Source organism: Pinus tabuliformis, chromosome 7 (assembly GCF_031772625.1).
Source record: "Pinus tabuliformis cultivar Carrire ecotype Pingquan chromosome 7, CPIR1, whole genome shotgun sequence".
Classification (NCBI taxonomy): Eukaryota; Viridiplantae; Streptophyta; class Pinopsida; order Pinales; family Pinaceae; genus Pinus; species Pinus tabuliformis.
The window spans coordinates 966,781,172-966,801,487 of record NC_142293.1 but is presented as its reverse complement, the minus strand read 5'-3'; positions in this window follow the sequence as shown (position 1 = coordinate 966,801,487).

Here is a 20,316-nt window from a genome sequence, read left to right as displayed (position 1 = left end):
GGTCAGCAAACCACAGCACTGCAAATCAGTTCTCCACTGAAAAACACTCAAAAACAGGTCAATTTTGGATCAAAGCAGCTGCTTCACTAAGCATTTGCGCTGAATGACAAGAGCTCCATGGTGTACCTGCGCTACATAGCAAGTGCAACAAAGGCTACCTGCGCTGGGCGTACTTTGACATGTGGGGGAATCTTTTCTCAATGTGCCAATGCCCAGGAAGCTTCCAAAATGACACTTGGATCAGAAGATTCGCCTAATGATGAGTTAAGAGCTTCTAAAACTCCAAGTGGAAGGTAGAAACTCCGAGTGGACTCAAGGACTAAAGAACAACTGGAGTTGAAGAGGAAAACAAGTCACACATCAAGCTGACTTATCTTCACTCCAAAACTCTATATAAGGATCTCATCCCATGGGATCTGGAGGCCGGAATTTTGTGCAAAGAATTGCTGTTGGTTTACAGTTGTGAGTATTGGGTGATTGCTTGAGGGAGGTGAAGAGGAGATTTCTTTCCATCGGGAAGGTGATGTTGGATTGGACCTCTCACGGTTGTATCACCGCCTGAACCTTACTTCCTTATATCAATAAAGCATTTGAGGTTCTTCTATTTGCATGTGTTTCAATGGTGTATTGTCTTACTTGCGTATTTGATTTATGCTAATCCTTGAATCAATTATGAATGCATGCTTCTTGTAGTTTCCTTTTCTTGTCTTGTTCGCAGGATCTCGTGTAGCTGGGCCCGTGAGAAGACTTGGAGCTGGGAGCGAGCGGCAAATAGAGGAGATTGGATCGACCATTTGCGCAAGACATCGATAAGTGGATCTCTTCCTTTCATCTCTTACATGTCATAAAGAAGTAACTTTAGATAGCTTTGCTTCAGCTGTTGCTAAGGAACTATCACCCTTAGAGTGGGATAGGGTCATTCCGTGTTGGATACTTTTCCCCACAACAACATGGTGTTGATTGGACCATATATGTTGGCAGACTTGGAATAGGAAATGCAAGTAATCAAGAAGAATCAATAGGTAGTACAAGATAGATAGAAAATTTATGCAGATCAGAATAGGTTTCTTAGGGAGTTTTAGGTTGGGGAACATGTGTACTTGCACATTAGGCCCAAGAAAAGCTCCTTGAGGATTTGGATCATGTGCCAAGATGACACCTTAGTTTTGTGGACCTTTTAATATTCTTGAAAGGATTGGACCAGTATCCTATCGACTTGTATTGCCTCCGATAGTGAAAGTCCATGTTGTTTTCCATGTGCCTTTTCTTAAGAAGTATGTTAAACATGTTGATCATGTGATTGACTGGTCTATATTATAGGTGGAGCCAAAAGGAGAATTCCAGCTAGAACCTCAGTAAATTTTGCAGAAAAAGATGCTCATGCTCTGGAACCAAGAAATTGAGTAGGTTAAAGTGCACTGGAAGCACTTTGGGCCCAATGAAGCTACATGGCAGATGGCAGATCAAATGCGGGCTATGTATCCTTTTCTATTCGTTGGTTGAGTTAATGTTTTTGGCATATGTTTTGTTGCGATATTTGGTATATGTATATATGTATATGGATGTAAATATCACCATGAGCTGTGTGATAAAGCTCGAATAAGTGGTATGGTTGTTATGTCGTTATGATTTTCATGCTTTTCTATTCCTAATGTTGGTTTGCTTCTTAGTAAGATGATCATTGTAAATATTACAACGAGATAAATTATAAAGCTCCATGGGTAGTATGTTTTCTTTTTCAGCAGTCTTCCTAGTTATAGGTGTCATTGAACATCGAGGATGGTGTTCCCCCAAGGGAGAGGGTTCTGTAACAACCCTGGTAAAACATCCATGTAATAAAGTTAATAAAGGAAATAATAAGACCTTGGTCATGGGACATGTATTCCAACCTGAATGTTGGGAAAAAACATAGTTCATGGGATCACTTGTGATTAATTAATGGCTATGGAAATTGACAAAGGAAATGGCTAAGGCTTTGGAAAGACAAAGTGGCATTAATTGGAATTTTTATTTATGAAAATAATGGAAATTAGGAGAAGAGGAAGGTGAAATGTCACAGGTTGCATGTGTGGAGGAAAATGAAGGAAAATAATGTAAAATTAAAGAAAATAAAAAAACTCATTAGTAAACGGGCTTTTGAGGATTAGTTCATACCTCTTTTTTTTCAGTTCGGATTTTTGTCAGTTCAGTTTTGGAGCTCTCATTTTCTACTCTCTCTCTCTCTCATACTCTTGGACACTTAGATTTTTCTTGGAGAACTCTTGGAGGAGTGTGGCATACTTGGTATTTGGAGAAATAAGTAAAAGGAAAAACAAGAAAGTGCAAGAGGACATGGGGATCAGTAACTACAACAAATTTTACTTTCAGGTATCGAGTAGCATGTATGATTTCCTTACGCATTTTGGCATGCCCGACCTATGCATGTGGTTATTTGGTTATGATTTGTAATTGGAATGAAGGATTTCCTAGATTGACAATGATTTTTCATAGCCTTTCAATTTCCTAGATAGGTATGGTGTTGTGGGTTTTACTTTTGTTTTCTGGTTGGTTCTCATATTCCTTTGGTTGTGGGTTGAGTTATTAGTTCCTAGAGCCTTGTTTAGACAAACACTCTAGAAGCCCTGTAATAGTGTGGGTTGAATTACTAGTCCTGGAGCCTTGGTTGGAAAAATGCTCTGGAGCTCTTGGTGGGCTGAGTTTCTAGTCCTAAGCCTTGGTTAGACAAAGACTACTAGTCCTGAAATCCTTGGTTGGAGCAAATGCTCTGAAGCCCTAGATAACTTGGGTAGAGATGAAGTTGGTGATGGTTAGTGATATCTAACCATGAGGTGGAATCAATGGTTGAGGGTTGAGGTGGTTTGGCCTTTGGAAGCCCTAGTTCATATTTGTTGGATTTGTTTCATGAGATCCCACATTCATGCTTGGAATATGGCACGGGAGTGATTGGTTGAAAGAGATATTTGGTTTAACCCAATCTATGGTCGGGTAGTTTGTGGAGGTCCCATACTTGGTTGGCCTATGCATTCATTAATAAGAGATCCTTCTCCTTGATATTTTATATGTAAATGTGTTGGTTCATATGTGGTTTTTATGGCTGTCATAACCTTGTTATTTCTAATGGTTATATGTTGGTTATGAGTATATTTTGTGTCATTGTTGATGTGTGGCTCTCATCATGTTTTTACTTGTAAATGAATGAACAATGAATATATGACCTAATAGATGATAATGAAGCTAATATGATAAGACAACAATGCTTCCTGGTGATTCTCAGACAAGTATGAGACCCCTATGCTCAGATATGTTGCTATAACCTACGGAATGCATATTTGTGACATGTTTGACGAAATTTTTATCATGGCTAGTATGGGTATAGTCAATTCATTGATCAATTGTTTGCATTAGTACCTTTTTTTTGTGTTATTTATCATCCCTGAAGGTTTCATGAAGTTCTGGGCAGTGGCCTGAGACCTAGCCCTGAAAAAGTGGCACATAATCAAGGGTCGCTGACTCAGAACTAGCTGAAAACATCCCCAATCACTAGCATGCCCTTGCTATGGGAGTGACCAGAGGGTCCTAGTAACATACATGCTCATATCATGGGAGAAACTGAGGCTCTAGGTTAGTAAATGTCAGGTTACCTCAAGGGTTGGTTACTTGGAAGGTTGGCTAGCTCCTGAAGGATCTATAACATGTGTAGAAGGTTAGAATAGTTGTATTTTGTTAGTTCCACTTCCTTAACTGCACATGGGGAGTTGAATCATATCATAGTACCCTCATCACATGTTTACCCCAGCGGACTCGTTAACTTGGGTAAATGTGGGAGGAGGGTGTTACATATATGACCGATATGGGGTTGATGCATTACTTTTTGGGGTTAGAGGTTTGGCAAGAGGATGGGCATATCTTCGCAGGCCAAGGCATATGTGCAGGTGATACCTTGAGGAGATTCCTTAAGGATGGTCGCATGCCTATGGCTACTCCTATGGTCACCAACTAGAAGAAGTTGCATGCTTATGATTTCGAGTTGGTCAGCAACACTTTGTATCATCAGCTGATTGGTTCATTGATGTATCTGGTCAACACTAGACTAGATATTTGCTTTGTAATCAACACATTGAGTCAGTTTATGATGGAACCTAGGAGTGTACACTTGGTGGCTGTGAACCATGTGGTTGAGGTACTTACAAGGCACAGTGGATTACAGTCTAGACTATGTCAGATGTGATGGAGTTAGATTGATTGGTTGCACAGACTTATATTGGGTTAGTTGTGTTAATGACCAGAGTAGTACTTTTGAATGTTGTTTAACATTGGACTCAGAAATTGTGTCATCGTTCAGAAGGAAACAAAGATCAGTGGTATTAAGCAATGCAAAGGCAAATTATATGGAAGCTAGTCAGGCAAGGTTCAAGCCATTGTGGCTTCACAAGATGCTTCATGGTTTATTTGGTTAGATGTTGAGACCAATTACAATTTATTATGATAAGCAGAGTTGTATTAAACTCTCTGAGAATCCAATATTGATGCTTCATGGTTTATTTGGTTAGATGTTGAAACCAATTACAATTTATTTATTATGATAATCAGAGTTTTATTGAACTCTCTGAGAATCCAGTATTTCATGAATGGTCAAAACATATAGAGATCAAATACCACTTCATGAGAGACTAGGTTTAGTGAGGGGCAGTGAAGCTTGATTATATATCCATTGATGAACATGTAGCAGACATCCTCACCAAGTCTTTTCCAAGAGAAAAGAATATTTTCTTCAAACACAGGATGGGAGTGGTGAGCAACACCTTCCTCAGTAAGAGGGAGCATTGAAAATAGTACCAAGGAGAGGTGTTACTAGACTTTCATCCCTTTTAGCCCAGTGAGCAGATTAATTACTTTTGTCTTAATGACATTTATGAGTTAAATTAATGTCATGGGTGGAAAAGGTACTTAGAAGTGTTGTACCATGTACTTTTTCTAATATTAGAGTCACTTTTACTTTATAAAGTGATTTTATGTGTAAAGTAGTAAGTGTACTTTTCTAATTTTAAAGTTAGGTGAAAAATCACCTTATGAGAAAAAAATAAAAATGTACACAACTTGAAAAAGGCACTAGGGGACTTTTAAGTGATGGTGTCAATGTATGAGGGGGGTTATTTGGGAAAATTGATCTCAACCACACATCTTGAGATTTTAGGATGAAATCTCAACCATTGGATCCTAGGTTTAGGGATTCAATCATTTCCAAGGAGACAAAATAGGAAAAGAGAGGTTCATTCTTCACTTCACACTTGAGAGAGAGCATGAAGAGAAGAGAAAGAGGAAAAAATTCATGAAGGAGGAGAGAAATTACACCTAGAGAAAAGGATTTAAAATCCTAAGGAGGAAGACAAATAGCAGGCACAAAAATCGAGGAGACAACAACATGATTTTCGACGAGTTGAGGCATGGTTTTCAAGGGAACAATAGCACGAAAATAGAGGTAACAACAACACAAAATTCGAGGGAACAACAACAAATACTCAAAACAAATTTCAAGGTAGGAGGAAGAAAATTTGAGGGAGGAAACAACTACTGTGAGGCCTCAAATCCGAGGCACGAATTTCAGGATGAAAGCTACAGACAGCATGAAAATCAAGGAGGGTTTCTGCAGCTTTCAAGCATGATTCTCGAGGAGATACAATCATCCTTCATCACAAAATTTGAGGCACCTTCCAGCATAGATTTCGAGGTAGGTTCTGGGCACTAACTCCAAGGAGTTGGGAAGAGATATTTTACTAAATTTCTTGGCATGTAAATTTTGTGGAAATCTGAAAATTCAGTAGGCACAAATTTCCAGAATAAGTGCAGTTACTTAAGCAAAACAGGAGATAAGTATTGTGTTTTATGTACTTATTTAAATTTCTCAAGCAATATAATCCTCCTTTGAAGACGAGTTTTCTCCAAGAGGATGTGGGGTTTTTCTGGGGTTATCTTAACCAAAAGCTAGTGTCTCAAATGCATTGAATGCTTGCATAATTTTTTCATCAATTATCAACTCATAGGAAAGTGAAAAATTAGTAGAAATATTTAATGTTTGCAATAAATGCATTCTGAAATTTATATCAGCATGACAAAACATATGGGTTGGTCCTAAACAAACACATGAAAACTTGTAAACTAGGTTATGGGTGTAGATCATTTATTTTCTACACACAGTCTATAATTCAATATTATTGTTGAGTTTCTGTTTATACTAGTTTCTTTGAACAAGAAGAATTCATAGAGGATCTTTCCTTCATGTTACAGGAATTGGTATTTTATGGGTGTGCCCCATTTCTTTTCAATTGTATTTTTAAAATATATGACTAGAACTAAATAGTTTTCACATAGAACAATAGATTTCCCCCCAAATTCTTAATGAATATTTGAAAATTTATCTCATTTTCCTGCTCTATCAGGACAAATGGAGGAAAATATGCTAAGATTAAAGCACAAGGAATGCCCTTCCCTAGCACCAGCAAACACCACATAACCTTATGGGTAAGGAACATTGAATAATCCCATAAGAACACTGCATATAAGGATTGTTTTGTAGGAAAAGGGGATTAAAACTGCATTACCTGGAATATGTTTGCCTGTCAACCAAGTTGACAAATATAGATCACCAATACTGCATCCCACTAGACCCCTAGAGGCATTGTTGAAACAAATCACAAGCCACGATGAAGCTGCATAAATGGGAGGATTGTTGAGCTGGCCCATCTTTATCCACCACCCTCACAGACCGAACATTTGGGGCACAACTGAAAATTTGTTGAAACAGACCAATACCGACCACAAACCTTGCAGATAATAGGGAGAAACACAGTAAAATTGTGACCAAAGGTGGAGATCGTGTTTGGATGAGCTCTAAGCATGGTGAAAACAACAGTAATATTGTAATAATATTATTATATTTTCTACATATAATATAGGTGTAATCTAAATATGTTGTTTTTTTGCCTTGAAAATTATGAAAATTCTGGTAATATTTTGATAAATTTTGGTAGGAAATTTTGTAAATTCAAGTTATAGCTGTTAAACTTTAAGATTTTATGTGTATAGAGGTTTTTTGATGGTGCTGAATCTATTTCCACCTTCAAAAACATGATTTAAACACTATTTCTGCAAGATTTGTTAAAAAAAAATTCCTGAACAAAAAAAATGTCGATTATATTGTTTTAATTATATTGATGGTTATATTATGTAACATATAGAATAGTTTTTAGTTGTACAATTTATTTATATTTTTATAATATATTAATTGTTTGTGTATATATATAAAATATAACTTTATTAATAAGAATTTATTTTAGAGAAAGAAAGATATAGTATAGTTTTTAGTTATTTAATTTAGTTATATTTTTATAATATATTAATGGTTTGTTTATATATATATATAATATAACTTTATTTTATTTTAAAGAAAGAGAGAAAAATATACAAATTAGTTTAATCCAACCCCATATATATATATATATATATAATATTGTTATTATATGTTGTTATTATATTATATTTATTATAATATTATTATTATATAGGTTATTGCCCTCTACAGCTCAGTATAGGGGTAATGTGTAAATGTAAAAGGGTAATGTAAGAAAATTTGTAAACATTTTTACATGTCAGCTTAATATTGTTGAATTTATATTAATATGTCCAATTTATAATTTAAAGTTAATATAGAGCCCAAGGGAGAAGTTGTAGTTTACTTAAAAAGTTCAAAGTAATAAAAATGATAAAATCTCAATTTGTTACACTGTAATTTTGCTTTTATTAATAAAATTACCAATAACTTTAAAGATTAAAAAAAATCATAATATACATATTACATTAAAATATATAAGTAGCAACAATAAATTAAGATCCATTTTACCTTATAAATTAGAATAATGACTATGCAACCATATTTAAATTTAATTAATAAGCATACAAACTTAATAATTTAGTAATGAATGTTGTTTGATCTTGTAAATATAGAATTTTGAAACATTACATTATAATTTTGTGTAGAGATTGTATTTATTTTACAAGGCACTTCAAGCTACTAGTTTTTTTTTCTATAGTGTAGCTACCGCCTTATGGCGTTTTCTTTGCAACATCTGGTGCAAATAAATCAAGTACCATGTAATAAATTAATGGTCGATTCACTATTTTATCTCTAGTAGTGAGGAGTAGAGTATATAGTGATAGAGTGTTATGTTAAAGTACTCCATTATGTAAAAGTCACTAATTAACTCTGTAGGCAAAATTCTAACTATGCTAAAAATTAGTGTAACCCAAAAACTAAATGTAATCCCACCTAATTTTGATAACTTAAATGACGGAAGATCACTAGTCCTCAACTCATAAAACACATAATTAATAGATTTCGTTATCTCAAAACTAACTAACAAAAGCCATGAAATATTTCATTAGTATCTCATATTTTCCCAATAATAAAAGTAATGTACATTATTCATTTAATAAGATTTGTGTACAGGTTGTCGTTGGCAAAGCTTTTGCTCGCTTTCGGATGCTGTTGCTTTCATCATTCCAAATTCCGCATTCTGCATCCGTTTTTAGACGAGATAAACATATGGATTTGCCTGAATCTGTGCAAACCATGAAAATTTATTAGAATTGCTACAAATTAATTACAATTCACAAACATGAAACAAATCAACGATACAATTCATTAACTTCTGTCTCTTTTCTGGTTCCTTGAAGCCAATGTCTACAATATCCTCTTTTCTGCTTCCTTGAAGCCAATGTCTACAATATCCTCAGTAGGTACAAGCTTCCATGTTGGAATGTTGGAATTATAAACTTCTTCCTTGAAGCTTTAATTCTTCTGCTATCTGTAATAAGTATAAACGAGGTTAAAGGACATATAAAGATTCAATCATGCAATGTGAAATACCACACAAATGATACCTTGCACATAGGAACAACTCCACTCCAATAGATGGATGAGAAGTGCCACTGCTCCTCCCATTGAGTCTCCATAAAGGAACCTTGCTTTCTTTTTATACTCAGCGCGTTCTGCAATGTAATTATCATATTTTCTTATTACTATAATTACACACACCACTTAATTTTTCTAGTCGATATTAATGTTGGTTTATATGTAAATTAGTTAGTTTTAGTTAGTTCTAATGCTTGCATGTAGTATATATATATACATTAACATAGAATAAGAAAATTTAACTTTAAGCTGGACATTAATTAGTTTTAATTATATTTAGTACTTGCATATATGAACATTAATATAGCATAAAGTATATTTAGCTTTAATTAACTTTAATTCTTCAAAGTAGTTAAACCTAACTTAACTACTTTATGTATTGAATTCTCTTACCATTTTCTTCAATTCTAACCTAATGAGCTAATCCTTACCTTGCGAGTTCTAATAATTTAACAATTAATTACCCTAACATTTAAATATGTCACATGCATAGAAAGTCCCAATAATACAATCTGCTACAAGGTCATCAATTTTTTTTTATGTAATAGCGTGTTCCAGCGGATTTTCCATGTCCTTCATAATCTATACCAAATTGGTTGATTAGTTGTGAAGATAAATTAATACAAAATTTATGTTGACAGAGACAACCAAATAATTGTTGATTTATTAAAATCCATTAAACCAAGATAACCAGGGACAAGCCCAGCGCAAGTACCTTCCATAAAAACACTACACTCCATACCATATCCTACAATAGAAAACAAATTACACAATAGAAATCCAAAATTTTCAACCAATTTAACAAACTCCCAAATCTATAAAATCGTGATTAATGTTGTGTTATGAGGTGGACTCTGCACAACAGATTGATAGGGCATCTGATCCTGACCATGACAGAGACATATAAGGGCTTTGGCTTCCCTTTCTGTGGGAAAATTATGGTAGTTTTCTGTTACTCACCTCTTCATATTTGACATTACTGAGCTGCTCCTATGACATGACATGTTGACAGGCACATGAAAAGAAAATCCAGTAGATTGAGAAATTGTTTTACAAAAGTTCTTCACTACTGTCAACCGAATATTTTTTGAACTGTATAAGCAATAGGCTTAAAGACAGGCTGAACAACAGAGAAATTTGACAAAAACTTAAGGCTAAAACCTCATGCATGAAAAAAGTTACATTTATAAAAAAATTAACTTTTCCTAGTTTCTTATCTAGAACTAAACTAATTGGAAACAACCTAAGAAAAACAACAATACTTATAATTCTTATTATGGAGTCAAATCTTAAATTAATTTATCTTAAACCATAAATGGAAACAACATTATAAAAACAACAATACCTTTGATGCTTATTATGAAATCAATCTTAAATTAATTTTCTAATCTTGGAAATGTGATGAAGCATACTCTGAACTGTAGTGATCTATCTCCCCACCATACACAATGTTTCTAATTACTGCAAACTGCCATATAAACATATTTTCTACCCATATAAACTAAATAAAATTCTATTGTTATGCAGCAATGAGCTCCATATATTACTGGTAGTTGTCTTCTGATAAACGAATAATAGAAAATCAAATGTTTAAGAGACCATCTGCATTCACTTTACATTAAACTTCTATTAAAAGAAAAGAGAATGCAGTAATAATCCCACATATCTTCCATTACCAAATCATTATATCGAGATAGCCTTAAATAATACACTCACAGAGAATAAATAAAAACTTAATAATCCTGCATACCTTCCATAAACAAAACCGCTATATGGAATGCTCTTGAATAATTTAAAAAGCAGAGAAAATGAAAAGAAAAAGAGCACAAGAAAGCCAAACCTGGCGGACCCTATGGGTGGTGATGAAAACTTGTCAGACATAACTGCTTTAGATTATGGGTGGTGATGAAAACTTCTTGTCAATCATGGCTGCTTCAGATTCGATTCGAACTCACAAAAAGGAGGAATGAGCAATAATAATGAAGCAAGGGTAGTCAGAACATAATTGAAAACTTAATAATGAAGCAAGGGAAGTCAGAACGTAATTGAAAACTTAATGAGCCACTCAGTTGAGTGGTAAGGAGTCGATTAGGAGTTGGATGGCAACATTTCACTGGACTTAATGAGCCAATTAGTTGAGTGGTAAGGAGTCGGTTAAGGAGTTGGTTATGAGATCAACCTATGGCAACATTTCAATGATTTATCACTTTAGTGCATAACAATGACAGGGAGGATAGGGTCAGAGGAGAATTCATTTCAAAGAGAAACGTCTTACGCTGTAAAGATAAAATTATTAATTAAAACATTTTGACCCAGTAAAATTATATAAAAATAAAAATTAAACTAAAATAATATATCCATCTTAACTCTGTATCTATCCATCTCTAAGAAAGATCAAATTTCCCCAAGCTCAAACCCTTCTTCAAATTTTACACTCATAAAAGAAATTTTCAACTTAAGATATTTAAAATATTTATATAATATTTTATTTTTATGATATTATATAATATATTTATTAGTTATGTATTTTTTAAATATGATATCATTAATATCTTAACTAGAGTGAGTTTAATATGCAACTAAATAATTCCAAATAGAAAATATAAATAACACATACTTTTTTTTTTACCTATATAATCCAATTCAATGATTATCATTAACATAGTTTTTTGAAATTTTATCAGTTTTTGAATGCGATAAAGAGTGCAAGGATGGTAAGTATGACGATGAGGGTTCTTTCCCTATTTTGGTTTGGAATTATGATCCTAACTCTGATGTGCAATATTTTGATTGGCTCCAATTTTTTTTGGTTAATATGATTCTTTTAAATTTGGTATTGGTTATTATGTTTTCTTATTATTATTAAGATTCTAATTATTAAATTGATTTTAGAGGAGTACACTTTAAATAACATTAATTGATTTTAGAGGAGTACACTTTAAACAACATTAAGTAGGGGATGAGATATTATAATTAAAGTTACTAAATTTACTAGTAGGGAGTTAGAAAAGGATAATATAGAATTATGACTACCCAATGTAAGAGGAACTATTACAAGTATGATAATGTGTATGTTTAAGAAGTTGAATAAGATGTGCTAGCTCTTGCTTAATATTCAAATAAAAATATCTAGTGGAATATTGGTATAACCATAAGGCATTATGGGAAATCTTACATGCCTTGAGGGATAAGAGGTACTAAATCCACTATATGAATTACTAGACATATTAGATATAAGGGGATAAGGGTACAAATTAATTTTTTATATAGACCTAATGACACCATTCGGAGCATGGCATTCTCTTAGTGTATATAAGCCACTTGAGCAATAGAAAGGAGCATTAGGAAAAACTATGTGCAAATTACTTGAATGGGAATAAATCAAGTCATATTGTGGAACTTTAAGGATGAGTTCCTTAGTTTTGGGCATGATCATGACCACATCTTTGGCGATATGAGAAAGTAAGAAATTTACGACTTAGTCTATGAGATTTTTGTCTTTAATTTTATTCTTAGACAACCCACATTGACTACACCATTCATGAATATAATATCTAATATGGGTAGAAATAGTCAAATAAAAGTTGGTAAGGATTTAAATCCATATATCATTGAATATAGGAAGCTAAAATAAGTCTAAAATAAGTTTTATAATGAACTAAAATGTGTTATGAGTATTGGAAGGTTGATCAATATACCATTTGGTGGCCACACCTATGATAATGCATTGAAACAATTGAAGTTTAATTAAGTTTTAATGACGTTATTGGATGAACACCAATGGAGGAAATGCATGATATTATTGGAGGGACCCTCTTTGATATATCTCTAAAAAATAATTATATTTGAGGGTAACATTGTTAGGATGGTTTGTGAGGTAGGATTACATTACATAAGATCATTTACGACTTTGGTTAAATTTGGGATATTCTGTGGGGAACCGCGATTGTTGTTAGACCAAAACACGCGGGTGTTAGTCAACGATCGGATCGCCAAAGATAAGGATCCATGAGAGGAGGTTAGTCCATGTCGCGAAACACATGGGGAGAATTGGTTTATCCAATGTCGAACAATCTCCCCCCCAATGCGAGTTGGGTGTGTATCGAACTGGTGACCTACACTCTGATACCACTTGTTGGGAATTACGATTTTAGTTAGATAAAAACCCGTAGGTGTTAGTCAACGATCGCATCACCAAAGATAAGGATCCATGAGAGGTGGTTAGTCCATGTCACAAAACACAGAGAGAGAATTGGTTTATCCAATGCTCAATGGATTCTACCCAACCATATAAGGTAAGGTGAGTTGAGTTTGGATTTGAGGTTGGTTTTGAGTTTCATTTGTTCCTACCATGATGGGAGCTTAGGTCAATCAGGTTAGACGAAGGTAGACTATTTAAATGGAGACTAACTCTGAGAAAACCAAAACTCAATGGCCTCAAATGGGATGATGGTTTCAAATCCAAAGAAGATGATTTCTAAATTTGAAGATAGTGAACCCAAAGAAGGACTAAGATGTCCAAATCTAATCCATTGAGAATGACATAATCAATTACTAGGAATTCCTAATTTAGGTATGCCTCGGAGTCTACGAGATAGTATAGTAAGGGGAATGATTGTCCCTAGGTATGAAATCCTCTCTCACAATATTATTAGTTTATCAAAGAACTGAAGTCATAAACTTAAACAATCAAGCAATAAGTTACCAAAAAAATATGGTAAGTGGTTCATTAGTGCAAAAAGTGGTCTTAAGTATGTTTGCATCATAATGTGAATGTTATAACTACACCTTCCATATTAAAACTAGAAAAACTCTAACCAAAAGACAAACTAAAGGTACTCAAACAAGACTATACTAGAACTCTTTCAAAACTTTTCTTCTAAATGATAAAATAGATCATCAAATAAAGAAGAAAAATATTATAAAGAGGTACACCCAACTACCTACCATTAGAGATGATGAAATCCAACGTAGATATGAGTGAATGTACGAATGGTACATTTATAACTAGGAGACAAAATGTGATGAAATCCCAATGGCGAGTAGAATTCTGTGTAGGGTTCCCTCTCTCTTGTGAGAGCCACTTGACTAGGAAACAGATAAAATTGTCACTCTACTACATCTTAAAAAATAAAAGAAATACATTACATTTCCTTGAAGTTGAAATCAAACAGTTAGGGGATTTTCAGTATTGAAAGTTGTAGGAGTATTAATTGAATCTTCAACCCCATCCTTGGTATTATCCACTCTCAAGAGCATGCCTATTGCTAAATAGATCTTACTTATATTTGATATAAATGATTTCAAATTACCTAAGTGATCAATCACTATGTTTTAGATGTGAATGTTTGTGCTAAATTAATTTTTGTCCTAACCCTACAACCCTAACTTCGCTACAAGTTTCTTTTCACTGTAAGTGGGGAAATAATGAGCTAGGTTAGGTATTTGATTTTAGGTCGAGCTTGGGGTAATGAAATAAGAATTTAATTAGGGAGTGAAGTGAGTGTACTTGTTGCATAACCAACTTTAAAAAAAAATAAAAATATTGAAACAGAAATGCTTGTAATTAAAGAGACTTGAAATGAAATACTAGCTCAAAACAAGACAATTACTAAAGTAAATGATAATTTTCTTTATCCAAGTGAACCATCTAATTACAAACTTTCCTTAATTCATTCAAATATGGAATAAAAATTTATATTTAAACTTAACAATAGAGTAGGATTTACATGACTATGCGATTTACAAAATGAAAAGTTAACTAAGTTAAATACTAAGAAATAAGGAATTTTTTTCTCTTCAAATTAACTAACTTTTCTTTTAAAATAAAAGTTTTCTTATAGTAGGCAACAAAAGAAGTTGAAAGTTTAAAAATAAGTAAAGATCAAGATGCAAAAGCAAAGATAAATGCCTTAAATAGAAAGAAAAAAACTAAGGAATACTAAGAGGAAATTTTAATTTATCCAAAGATCCTATGATTGGAAACAAATTCTAGAAACCATTGAAGAAAGAAAATTTCCTATAATTAGTATGTCAAATTAGAAACATGCATTGAAACAAATAGAAACCCTAAAATGAGAAGACAACAAGAAACATAGGGTCCTCTTCTCTATTGACAACATTTTCATAAAAATGCATTACAATACAACAACAACCACATTTTAGCCCAAGAGAACCCTATGGGGATTGTTTAAACTAGGACAACCCAAGAAACTAAAAAAATTCAAAAAAGAAAGGCTATTGGTAGATTGGCCCAATTGATGTGTTGTAATGGTGAAAAAATAATGGAAACAATATACAATGGTAAATTATAGAAGACAGAGAAAAGAGTTATTTTGGATGAGTGTATAAAATAGGGGAAAATAGTGCGTTTGAATAATGTATAAATAAATTCAAAAAATTGCAGTGTACTAGAAATCAGAAGATGAAATTACCAAACTATCATTGAGACAAAAAAGGGCTAGTAATGAGTAACTTGTGTGAAATATAAAGCTATAAGAACAACAAGAAAATTGAATCAAGTCCTGAATGTATGAATGCAAGGCATGGGGAGTCAATAATGACACCCACAACCAAGAAAGAAGATTTCTATCAACTCCCTAGGAGAGTTTCCAATCTATTGTTGGGTATTTTTCACAAGGTTGAGTAAATCCCCTTAAACTCAATTGTTGTGAATTAACCCATAGAAAAATGGTTTTATCATATAAAAATAAAAACATGGATCTACTTACATGCATCAAACCCTATATAATATAAGGGATAAAATCCAAAGCATGAAGAAAAAGCTTCTTTATATGAAGAAAATAATTGAAACAATGTAATATTTCCATTAGCATAATTAAAATAAAAAAGAAATAACACTTGGTGCATGACCTTTCGAAATCCTCTCCTTAAGATTGGTCTTTTATTTCCATGGTGTAACGATATGATCCAGGAGGATCACTATAACCTGAAAATTTGAATGCCTCAAAAAATAAAAAACATGGAACTGTTATATTTAACTCAATCAGACCTTTCTAGCACAACTTGAATGGGTGAAACTGAGCTCTGAATGCGAAATTTATTGCATTCTAAAGTTTGCAAGAAAAATGTGAAAACTCCGCAGGGGTGCCATGTGGCAACACCAGGAAGTGTCGTGTAGCAATGTATGGATAATGATGTAGTGGATCATATGATGATGTGGTAGGTGTTGTTAACACCTGGATTGAACCTCAGGCTAAAGGAAGCTAATGCCAGGGTAACCATAAACCACACTTAGCTAAGTAGCTAGCGCTACTAGGCCAGGAGAGGGCTCTCCTCATAAGGATCTCAACCAAGATGACTGGATCAAGAAAATGATATTAGGCTAGGTATAGTAGCACCAGGTTTGATTTTTATTTTTGAAGGGTTTTGCTAGATCAAGAGGAGCCAAACAGTTAAGGCAAGGAAATTAGGTCAAAATTGCAGGGTTTTCAATGGAGCAAGGTAGGAACAAGTCTCAGCACCTTAGGGTTTGATGGATGAGGTGAAAAGATAGGTGAGGAGCTAAGAAGAGCATGTAAATTTCATGGCTTCTTCCTAAACTGAAGAAAACATAGACTGTGAATATTTTTCGAAAACAAAGCATAAATATTATGGGTTCTGCCTATCAACTTGAAAACATCCACTTAAAGAGTATGAAATGATGAAATGGAGTCAACAATACATTTTAACACATGAAAAAATAATGAAAACTGAACTGAACGTCATACCACATGGATCCCAAAGAAATAGCTACAAATTTTCATTAATCTCCTACTGAAAACTGATATAAAATGATGTTTACTCAAAGCCCAAGCATCCAACTGAGTCCAACCCATTACAATGAGAAAGAAGAGGAATATATAGACATTTTTTCAGCCTCCTCCCATCCTCAGGGTCGAATCCCTAATATGAGGACCTAATCTAAGCAAAACTAAATAAGAAACTGGAATCTAAGCATCCTAACAACTTGCCTCTAAAAGTGAGGAAAATGATTCATTTGTCCTCAAGATGACTAAAGAACAAGGAAGAATGAAGTTAGACTCTCCACGGTGTACTTCCACCAAAGACAACCATCCAAGGTATAATAAGACTAGTTATTCCAATGTTCCTTTTGATTATAAGAAAATTAGTAATTTACAGCGAAGTTTTTCATATAAGAAACCATGCACATTTTTTGGGTTCAATAACCCTATTGTTTCCAAGTGTTGGAAAATAATGGATTTGTACAAGAAATTTATGTTGACCATGAAGGGGATTCAACATGAAGACAAATCTCTACATAGAGAGATATAGAAGGGAAGGAAAGGTTGGATGTTGAAAAACCATTTCACTTATTGCAATAAAGGTGGGCATAAGGAAGCTAAATGTTGGGAACTCCTTCTGGAGCTTCATCCAAATAAGGAAAAAAGATTATGCATTACTCATGAAGGAAGAGCTAGTATTAGTAAAGCAAGAGGAGAAAATAGAAGAAGAGAAACCATTGGTTTGGTTTACCCAAAAGTGGATGGCAAATGTTTGTTGTATTTTGCTTCCATTAGTGTAATCACACATGTTTTAATGATGACCTTCTTAAATTTTAGACTGCTCTATGCCAATTCAATTACTTTAGCCCAATTCAATTCTTCAATTAGAAATATTTCGTCAATAATTAGTATTTCCAATCATAAACAATAATTGAAGACAAATTAGTAAATGAAATGATAACGAAGACAATCAACACATCAACAAGAGACACCATATTTTTGGTCAATGAATGGGGAAAACCCACTATGGGAAAAACCCTTTGTAATTTTCTTATATTAGATTGTTATAAAATATTAAGTAGAGATTACACTGATCAAATAAAAAAATAATCTACCAAAATTAAGTGAACAACATTAAGAAACATGTTCCCAACATCAATCCAAATCAGAGACAAGTTTTTTGGTCAACTATAGTTAGTTGCGGTAAAACGTCAAATTCAAAATCAGTAGACCCACTGCATGAAGGGAGAGTTATGTGTGTGGTTTAAATCTTCCAATTGAATTAATGATCATGTGTGATTATAGTTATAGCAAAAAATTTCCAATGTCAAGCACGTGGTCGGAAACCAAAACCCTAACACACATGCGAGCTTTAGAGCTTGCAATCTCGTACCTATATGAACCAATTTCCTCAACCCAACCTCAAAGTTGTGTGAAGAAATAAATGAAGAAGAGAATAAGAATATTCTTGTTGATGTCCAAATGAGCTTGATTTCACTTGCATTTATAGGCTTCCAAGGGTGTCCAATTTCCTATTAGGTTGGCCTGTCGTTTTGTGCACGTGGGATTTTTTTCAAAAATAGACTTTCCCTTATCCAAATTGAGTGCTTCAATAGTCAAAATTAGTCCTCTTGAAAAGAAGAATCTCGTCCCATGGTTTTAATTTGTCACTAAGCTACAAAATTAGTACTCCCTCTTAGCTAGGGAGAAATTCCAACTACATCATGTAATAATCATATGTACCCTATCATCATATCATGTCCCATCTCTACTTAACGCTATCTTCTGACACATTCTCGAATCTAAAGAAGAATTGTTCGGGAGCATTAGCTTCCACCCTCTTAGGATAATGAGGAAGGACCTATGGGACACTCTCACCTCATGTCATCTCATATGACAAAAAACATCTTCCACCCTATGTTGAGAAGTAGGAGTCAGAACATAGGGGAGCTAATGTCTTCCACCTTATGTTAGTCAATACAATATCTCATCCATCCTATTACTCCTTGATATTCCAAAAACTTGCCCTCAAGAGTCATGTGGAATAACAAATTCATCATAATCATCTAGGGTAACACACCTCCAAGCACTCTTTCAACCCGTTGGCCAAACAAGGAGAAATAATCCAAGAAAGCCTAACTTTTGAGTATGATGCAACCTGGGGTATACTCTGCATAGACCAAGATAGGGGAGAAACATCACTGATCCTGTGGCTAATAGATAGGGGTTATAGCTTATTGTCTAAAGATCCCTCAACCCTAGTGATGAGCTTCATCATTGGATAACTATATGGACCTTAATACACCCCCTAACTTATTCAAATAAACTCTTCTCATAATTTCTTACATATTTTGATTGTATTTTTCTTAATGAGATGAGTCAAAGTGAGATATTATGCCTAGTGGACTAATGTGCATTAATTGTAGAATTTTGAGAGAAAATCATGGAAATTTTGGCTAATTAAGCGCTGAAACTCGAATGAGACAAGGAGGAGAGATTGTAGGGGGTAGATCCTCCTCATTTAATCCTTACTCATTCGAATATTCCTCCATCAATCACACTATCTCGTAGTTACAAGCAGCCAAGTCATGGAGATTAAAAGGTAGTTGAGCAAGTGACAATTAAAGAGCCAGTTTATCTTGAGTTTGCGAGCCAATCCTCCCTAGATTTAAGGAAATAATTGGAGACTTCAGTTGTATAAATAAGGATGCCTGGAGCCTCATTAGGATTCAAATTTTTCTGTAAAAACACTAGTCATTTTCGAGTTCAAGACTTGTGGAAAAAATTGTCACGTAATTTTCTAATTTGATAATGAGAATGAGAATTTCCTTGATCCAGAACTGAGCTGACTCAAAGGGTCGAAGCTCTTGGGTTAGGGCCCAACCCTAGTAGCAAAGGCTCCTCTTCTTGTATTTGTATGTTTAGTTGATTTCATAGTTGAATTGTCATTAGCATCATTTCATTGCAAGTAGTTGTGGATTTAATTAGTTTGCTTCCATTTGTGCTTTACTTCAGAAGTAGCTTAGAAGAGATAAATGAATATCAAAAAGCTGTCATTAGGTGGATTTGGCCTCACTCCTCCCTTCAGGGACCATGGTTTGAGGAAATAACTCCTATGCAGCCCCAAAAAGACAGAATTCTAGGTTCTCATCGAATTTAGGGTTTTCTGTTGCTTAGGCCAACATTTGATTAGTTTTCAAGAATAGGATTTAGTTATCATTTCTTCCATCTTCAGTCTCACATTAGATCTCATCAATGTTTTATATTATTCTATAAGTTCTTCCCAAGCATGAAATAGGCAGTTGGCTCATGAAATTTGGTTTTCCTTAGTTAATTGAAATCCTTCTTATGTACATGATTTATGGTTCAATCTCAATATTTGATGTAGTGTAGGAGTTTCAGTAGTACATAGAGATGTCATTTTCAACAACCTCATCCCAACTTCATCCATCCATGGTCATTACTTTCTTTCACTAAAACCCTCACCAATTTCATCATTTCACAAGAGTACTTCTCCAAGCTTGTTGAGTGAATCCAGCCATCTCACGACTCAAATTTTGAGCTTTGAAGGATTCCTAGGCACTCCCTTGCCTCATTCCATCC